This window comes from Physeter macrocephalus, chromosome 21, assembly GCF_002837175.3.
Source record: "Physeter macrocephalus isolate SW-GA chromosome 21, ASM283717v5, whole genome shotgun sequence".
NCBI classification, from domain to species: domain Eukaryota; kingdom Metazoa; phylum Chordata; class Mammalia; order Artiodactyla; family Physeteridae; genus Physeter; species Physeter macrocephalus.
The window spans coordinates 83,644,105-83,652,924 of record NC_041234.1 but is presented as its reverse complement, the minus strand read 5'-3'; the positions used below and the strand labels follow the sequence as shown (position 1 = coordinate 83,652,924).

Genomic DNA, 8,820 nt, shown 5'->3' with positions numbered 1-8,820 from the left:
TATCTCACACCCTAGAATTTGCCACTTTAGCGTCTTTCAGGGCTTTGGACCTATATCCCAGGGGCCCACTTATCCTTAGGTTCTGCTCAGCTAAGGGTAGTTTTACAACCCCAGAAACTACCACCACCCCAAGAGCTTAGTGTGCAATAAATGAGAATGAGTGATATGCATTTGGAAAAGTGTGCAAAGGCCCATTTGTCTATGTGGGAGGAGTATGCCTTAATCTGTATATGTGTAACAATTAACAGTGCTTTAAGGAAGTGTATGATGCACAGTTACTTACATCTTAGTGTGTAGGTCTGTGGGCCTGTGCATGAAGCTGTGGAGATGCGTGGGAATGCTATGTGTAGAGGTGCCTGAAAGTGAGAAAGACGACCGGCTGCCCGAGGTAGGGGGGATGATTGACAGCAGACAGCCCCGCCCCCTTCCCCTCCATTCCTTCCTCCCCTGGTGCATGGAACTATCTTTTGAGTGCGGCAAGTTGTAGCGGGCACCGCTGACCGTGTTTCCCTTTGGGGCACCTCTTTATCTAGAAGCTGAGTTTAGTTTCTTCAGAAGTGAGCCACTTCGCCCCCCTACCCCATCCTCTTGAATAAGGAAACAGCCGCCAAGCATCAGCGGAGCCCCGATGAGCCGGGGCCGCGGAGCCGCTTAGCAGTCTCCCGGGACCCAGCTCCGGAGGAGCCGCAAGCATGCACCCTGGGTGAGCTGTTGCTGCCCCGAGCTCCTCTCCTCTTTCCTATTCTGGGCTACTTTGCCGGACCGGGACTATACTTGTACTTCTGTCATTACAGAGGAAGTGGGGGCAGGCAGCAAAAAGGGGTCGGGGGTCTATGGGCAGACGCAGGACCCCGGAGCCTAGAGAACCCATGTTATTCACCCTCCCTCCCGTTTCAGGTTGTGGCTTCTCCTGGTTACGTTGTGCCTGACCGAGGAACTGGCAGGAGCGGTGAGTCTCATCTCCCGACCCCTTTCCCTCCTCCTCCTTTGACCTCCTCCCCGTCCCACCTCTTGTGTTTGTGTTAGGGGGTTGCCGAGGGTTGCGCCATGAAACGGAGTTCACACCACTCTCATTTCTACTGGGAGTTAATGGGGTTCTTAGAAAGGAATAGCACAGTGTCAGGCTAATGCCTTTGGGACTCAGGCATCTTTCTGTTCCAAAACTTCGTAAGGGGTTGGGAAAATAAAAGTAGAAGACACAAGAGGCACGCATTTCTCAGCGTCTTCCCGGACGACTTAAAGATGACTGACATCTGATGCCTTTCTCTGTATCGATCTCCAAGGCAGAAGAAATGTAATTTTCCCTGGTTTACAAGAACATGAATTGGCACACAAGTTTGAAAGTGGGAGGAGTATACGAGAAGTGGGACTTGGAAGTACCGAGAATGTTGTTAGAAGTTAAACTTAAGTATTTTCTTGTGAGTCCTGTGACAGTACCAGGTGACAACATCTGGATTCTTTAACTGCCTGAACTGCACTGATACTACTAGATGATGTTCAGTTTCTGCCTGATGTTTCCTTTTACTGGTTTTCTCTATCATCAGAAAGTTAAAAGTTAAAGTGGTTAGAATAGGAAAAAAAAATCTTAAAGTTAACATTTCATAGGCTGTTTAGATATCATCCATCAAATCAGCTAGGGGCTGCAGGCAAAGGAATTTCTGTAGACGCTTGGTCAAGAAAAGTTTAATAGATCCCAGAAAGTAGTAATTCCAGTGGAATTACTAGGATAAGCTACCAAAGGTGGAGTGACCTGAATAATCAGAGATGCTGCAGTTTTCCAGACTCACTAGCAACTTATGCCTGCAGAAATAAAGTTAATCACTGAGTTCAAATACGAAGTTAACTATTGAGTACTGTTTCACTGTTCTATTTTAAAAATTATTAATAATTGCCAAAGTCATGCATGTACTCTATATGTGTGTGTGTGTATATATATGTATGTATATGACAGCTAAATATATATTCCAAATATTTACTTTGTGAGTTTTGACAATTTTCACTGATTGGCTCTATTTTTAATACTTTAAATATTTTTAAATACTATTTATAGAGCCATACTTAATTCAACCCAGTAAAATTACCTAATACTTTTATGGGAAAAAATGGATTACTTTGTCCTGGTGTATGTCTTTAAGAAAATATCAGAATAAAGTGAAATGACTTCTCTTATGAAAAGAGGATGATGCCAGAAAACTTGACTTTTAATGTTTTGTGACCCCTTAACTCAGAACATCAGCTTTTATGTAAGTAAATTCTAGATTTTGTAAGCAGAGGTATTGATCTAGTTTTCTGCACACTTCTCTTTCTGATTCCTGCAGTATACAAGTTTAGTTATATGTTACCTTGAGGCTCAATACTACGTTTATTGAAAATGCCAGGTTTTGATTAGTTAACAATTTGTCTGGGAATCTTGCCACTTATAAATATGTCATGCTTGGGCAGAATACCCTGCAGTAAAGCCTTTATTTCAGACTCTGGCTGATCGTATTCAGTGTACTTTTGGGAAAAGCATTAACAAATCATTCTATGGAGCCTTCCCAAACACTGCATCCTATCACTTGATAACTTTAAAAGGTACTAGAGGATGTTGTCTTCATTTCTTAGAAGTATTGAAGCATGTCTCCAAAATCAAGCACGACTTTGGTGTGTGGATTTTAGACTCTGTCCCATTGTTTTACCATGTCACCTGCTATGTCAGTGTGACTGACTTTGGTAAGACTAAAATAAACCTTGAGATACACTGACAGTACTTTATCTTTTGCCTTCAGTTCATAACTACTTCATTCACCTATTATTTACTTCTGCATTATATGTTTGACATTGTAAAGCCAATTTTTAATTTTTGGAAAAATGGCAAAGAGAAAGAGGAGAATAACAGGATAAGTTCTCAGAAGGTGACTTTGCTGAGGGGAAGTTTTTTCCTTTGTACTCTTTGTACTGGATTCTCATTTATATTGGCTGGTTCTCATCTTTTACTCTCAATTCCAGTTCATCATCTGGGTTTGTAATGTTTTCACTTTTCAGATGATTTTAAACATTTGAATTCTTTGTAACTTTTTGACTTATATTAGTGAAAAATAACTTATAAATAGATTGGCAGGAACTATGTTGTGCTTCACTATGACAAAGTCTCTTCACTGTGAGAGTTGCGTTGTCAATAAAGGAATACTGGTGAGCATTTAAGATAGGGTCATTTAGGTGCCTTTGAGTTCTTTCTTTGTCAGAACTTATAAGCCAGTACTTTTGAAGGGATGGAAAACTAAATGTTAAAACCCAGGATTAAATAATGAGTTTTCATTAAATTTCTTTTAAAAGAGTGCTGATCTTCATTTATTTGAAATATTTTCACAATTTATCTGAATGAGATAGAGCCTAGAATTTCAGAACATCCATAATGTTTTTTTGGTTAAGTGCCTAAGGCACCACACACAAAGATTTATTTAAACATAGTCTCTAACTCTGTAGAAGTTCACTTTCTCAGACAATGGTTGTCATTTTGTTCCTTAAAGGATAGGATACTTGGGGCTTCCCTGGTGGTCCAGTGGTTAAGACTTCAAGCTCCCAATGCAGGGGGCTGGGGTTTGATCCCTGGTCAGGGAAGTAGATCCTTCATGCCACAACTAAAAGATCCTGCGTGCCGCAACGAAGATCCCGCACGCCGCAACTTAAGACCCGGCACAGACAAATAAATAAATAAAAATATTTTTTAAAATATAGGATACTTAATGATAAATTATTATCAGCATCATGTTAGAGAAGATACTAGAAAGATCCATATCTCACCAAAGGCCAATATGTTTAGAAGTTAAAATATGTCCCAAATTAGTCAGGGTCCTCATGTTTTCTTCCCATTTTGCTCCAAATCTGCTTTCACAAGAGGATCTAATACAACCAGACATATTTAAAAGTCAAAGCCCAGCGGGAGAGTTATTTGAGGGGGGAAGAGTCAAAGGGGAGAAAACACCTGTCTATTATCAACTCTGCCTAGAGCACAGGTAAAGTGCCTTTAGCCACATTCAAATCAAGATCTGGTTGAAATACAAACTTCTTAAAGTTGTAACTTGCTCAGGTTGGTCCTTTCCAATGTGATTTTCAGTCATAATCACAGTCATCAAAGTATGAAGGGAGTGTTAAGGTTTTTCAGAGATGGAGAAAATCCCTTCCTAATCTAAGGATCAAGAGGAGTATTTGCCTTGTTTGGGCTGTCTCTAGGATTTTTCTTTTTTTCTCTTTTAAAACAACTTTATTAAGATATAATTTACATACCATAAATTCACCCATTTATGTATATCATTCAATGATTTTTAGTAAATTTACCAAGTTGTACAACCATCACTATATCCAGTTTTAGAACATTTTCATCACCCCAGTAAGATCCTTCGTATCCCTTTAATTAATCCCTATTTCCACCCCCCAAGCCTAGGCAAGCATGAATCTACTTTTCTACCTCTATAGATGTGTCTTTTCTGGACATTTCATATAAATAGAACCAATTAATATATAATCTTTGGTGTTTAGCATTTTTCATTTAGCATAATATTTTTGAAATTCATTCATGTTGTAGCATATATCAGTATTTTACTCCTTTTTTTTAGTATTGGTATTGGTATTTAGTATCGGTATTCCATTATGGATATACCCCATTTTCTTTATGCATTCACCAATTAATGGACATTTGGGCTCTTTCCACTATTGGCTCTTATGAACAATACCGCTATAAACATTAACATACAAATCTTTGTGTGGACATATATTTTATTTCTCCTGAGTAGATGGAATTGCTGGGTTGTATGAAAACTTTATATTTAATCTTTTAAGAAACTGCAAAACTGTTTTCCAAAGTGGCTGTACCACCTCACATTCCATCAGCACTGTATGAAAATTCCAGTTTTGCTACATCCTTGCCAACACTTGTAATTGTCTGTCGTTTTTATTATAGCCATCCTGGTGGGAGTGAAGTGGTGTCTCGTTGTGGTTTTAATTTGCATTTCCCTAATGACTAATCAATTAAGCATCTTTTCAAGTACTTATTAGCCATTTGGATATCTTCTTTGGAGAAATGTTTATTCAAATATTTTGCCCATTTGAAAATTGGATTGTCTTATTATTATGTTGTTGTAAGAGTTCTTTGTATATTTTAGATACGGGTCTTTTACCATATATACAGTTTGCAATTATTTTCTCCCAGTCTGTGGCTTATGTTTTCATTTTCTTAATATGAATTCTTAAAGTAGTCTTCTGCTTTGCCTGCTAGCAAATATCCTATATCAGCTAGCTATGAATGATTGGAATATATAACATATATATGTGTGTGTGCATGGACATCAAATATGTATCTTGGGTGACTAGGAATACTGATACATATGTATGAGTGCATCATCAAGTGAACCATCAAATGACTACATAAATAGGTAGCAATAGATGATAATGTAGTTATATTATTGACAGGTCAAAAGAAACATTTTCAGATAGGAGTGGAGGGGAAGATAGATATTATTTAATGTGTTACTAAAGAATCAGATAGATATATTACTATATCACAAATTTGTTTTATTATATATTTTGATGATTGGTTTCTATTGTAACCCCATGTATTTTATCGACTACATTTAAAAATATTTTTCTGAAAAGGAGTCTGTAGGCTTCACTAGACTGTCAGAGTAATCCATGGTATTGAAAAAGAACCCATCTAGTTATGCAGTTGGTTTTTACAATTTGTCACTGTCTAAGGCATCTTCAGGTGTGAGGGCATTTGTATTGACTACAAGTGCCAACAACCTTTTAGATTCTAGGCATATTATGGAGTCTCCAGTAAATATGCCCCTATATTCTATAAGATCATAGTCAAGCCAAATCACAGGAGCAAAGTGGGCTATTCCCCTAATTACTTCATTAATATAATAACGAAACAAATAGATAGACCTCAATTATCAATACATATTGGTGTTCGCTTGCCTCAATTTGTGCATAATTCCATAATTTCACCACCATGCTTGGAGTATAGACTTGTCCTATCCTGCATAGATGACAAGACATATACATCTAGAAAGAAGATATTAGGAAAGCACCATGCTGTATTAAACTACCAAGTCCTTTTAAGCTGACCAAATGTCCCAGTGAGGCAGATAATAGACCTCTAACTTGTTTTAAAGTCTAAATATAAATAGAACACCTGATAAGCATGCCCAAGGGAAAACAGTGACAGGAAAATTAGCTAAGAACAATTATCCACTCTTACCATCTGTAATTTATCCCTCTCCTAGGATATTTTTTCTTCTACAAACAATATTGAAGTCTCCTGCATTATAAAAACAAATAAAATAAAATTTTAAAAAACCAGGACTTCATTTTCCTCTGTTACTCTAACCCCCTCAATCACATTACCACCAAATTTCTGGTCATTTTCTACTCTTCTTCAATAGCCATCTACCCTTAAGCCTATTACAGTCTAGAAGGAGGCTATTCTACCAAAATTGCCCTCTTTCAAGTTACTAATGGATACCTAACTGCCAAGCCCAATGGTTTCATTGCAGTCCCCATTTTATCTGACTTCTTTACTGTAGTGCTTGGCATTTTCCAGTCATTCTCAAACCACCTTTCCCCCTTTGTCTTCCAAGTCACGATGCCTCATTGTTTCTCATTGCACTTCTCTGATTTTTTTTTGGGGGGGGGTGCACTGTATGGCTTGCAGGATCTTAGTTCCCCAACCAGGGATTGAACCCAAGCCCTCGGCAGTGAAAGTGCAGAGTCCTAACCACTGGACCACCAGGGAATTCCCTCTGATATTTTTATTTTATTCATTCAACATTTATTTATTGAGCAGCCATTGTATTCTAAATAGTATGCCAGGTTCTGGTGACACAGTGGTGAACAAGTCAGGCATGATCTTTGCCATCATGGAGGTTACAATCTTCATCACTCCCTGGTCATAAAATGGTGGTTTTGCTCAGCATTTTTATCCTTTGCCTTCTTCTTGCCTCAACAGTTTTAACTATGCCTCCTATACCTTAATGACTATCAAATTTTTATTTCCAGCCCAGATGTCTCCTTTTAGCTCCAAATATTTATTTCCAATTACCTACTAAGTACCTATATCTCAATTAGTTGTTACATACGAAGCACTTAAAATGGTGCTTAGAGCTTAGTATAAGCACTCAACGAATGCCAGGTCTTATGTTGTATTGCCCCAAAACACAGTGTATCTGAACATGAAATTATTTTCTAGTCTTTACCATGATACTCCAACCTGCTATCTTTTTTATCTTTGTTAAATGTCATCACCATCCACCCAGTTTCAAGCGAGAAACTATAGAATGAGGCACCAAACCTCATTATCTCCATCTCCACCAAGTTCTGTTAGTTTTACCAAAAACCTGCAGAATCCAGTTTTCTATTCATATTCTAATGGTTCCAAATCGCATCATCATATATAAATACTCTCCTAACTAGTTTTTCTACCCCCTGACTCCATTCTAATCTCTACATTGCCACCAGAGTTATTTTATTAACAACAAATCCAACTATGTTATCTCCTGATTTAAGTTTTGTTGGTTTCTTGTTTCTTCCAAGATTGAAAATACATACTCCTTGGCTTGACACATTTAAGGGCCTTCATTATCTGGCCCCAACTACCATTCCAGCCTCATGTCTGAGTGTTATTTCCTGCCACCTCTCCTTCTCAAACTCATAGTGTACATTACGCTTCATTCAGACTGAACTTCTCTCCATTCCCAAACTACTTTATATTCTTTCACATTTTTTTGCTTTTCTATATGCCGTCCCCTCCATCTGGAATGTCTTTCTCCACCATTTACACCTTCTCTTCCTAGTGAACTCCTACTCAATCTTTAATACCCAGATAAAAATGTTTCCTCTAGGAAACAGTCCCAGTCCTCTTCAGAAAGAATTTATTCTTCCTTCCCCTGTGCTTCCAAAACTCTTTGGGCCACTTTGGTGGAACCTACCACATAGTTGTGAAATTCCTATGTTTGTGTGCAATGTTGCCCTCTTCAAATTTATGATGTCCAGGATACTGCCAAGCATTTAGGAAGTGATCAATAGATGACTTCCAAGTGAGTAAACAGATCTGCTCCTAATGGCCTGTAACAACTGCCTTTTCCTTGTCTCTCTTGAGAATTACAAATGTTAACTCTAATAACAGTTGCTTTGATGGAAAAATAACAACCTTGTTCAATGGCATAATGTTTAAGAGAAAGGACTCTGGAATCAGACTTATGTTTGAATGCTGCCTCTGCCCTCTGTGTGACGTAAGGCAACTTATTTTACCTTTCTGAAACTCAATTTTCTCATCAGTAAATAAGGGACAATAACACCTTCCTCCTGAGAGTGTTGGGTGATTAGAAGGGAGAACGTATGTGTAGTTACCATTCACAAGGTAGTTGCTAAATCCCCACTCTATCCCCCTATGGAAAAGTATTCTCCATTTCTTTTGCTGCTGAGGGAAATTTTTAAAGTATTTCCCAATTTTGACAACTGATAAAAAGAGATGCCAGGCAAGGCTCTCGTTTTGTAGATTGTATGTCTAGAAGAATGGTCGTGTTTCTCAATTGCCCCCTTGTCTCTTTTTCCCTCTTCTACCACTTTAATCATGACATATAATTACTAGTGCTTTAAGTTTACAAAGCACTTTCTCAATATTATCTTATTAGCAGCTCAAGACTACCCTGAGAAATATATAGGGCAAATATTCTCAGCTCAGAGAGATTAATTGATTTCTCTAAGATCACAAATCCAGCAAATGGCAGCATTTGGGTTAAAACCCACTATACTCTGCTGTCTCTCTAATTCAGGCATCTTATC

The 8,820-nt window shown here is 38.1% G+C and overlaps 1 long non-coding RNA gene across 1 annotated transcript in view; it reads left to right on the top strand.

Annotated features, from left to right (window-relative positions):
* Positions 1 to 472: 472 nt before the first annotated feature.
* LOC129391761 (uncharacterized) overlaps positions 473 to 8,820 on the top strand; it is a 54,038-nt gene continuing 45,690 nt past the window's right edge. Inside the window, exons 1-2 of the long non-coding RNA XR_008616435.1 lie at positions 473 to 557; positions 898 to 949. This is a non-coding gene — a long non-coding RNA (uncharacterized lncRNA). The remainder of the gene's footprint in view (positions 558 to 897; positions 950 to 8,820) is intronic.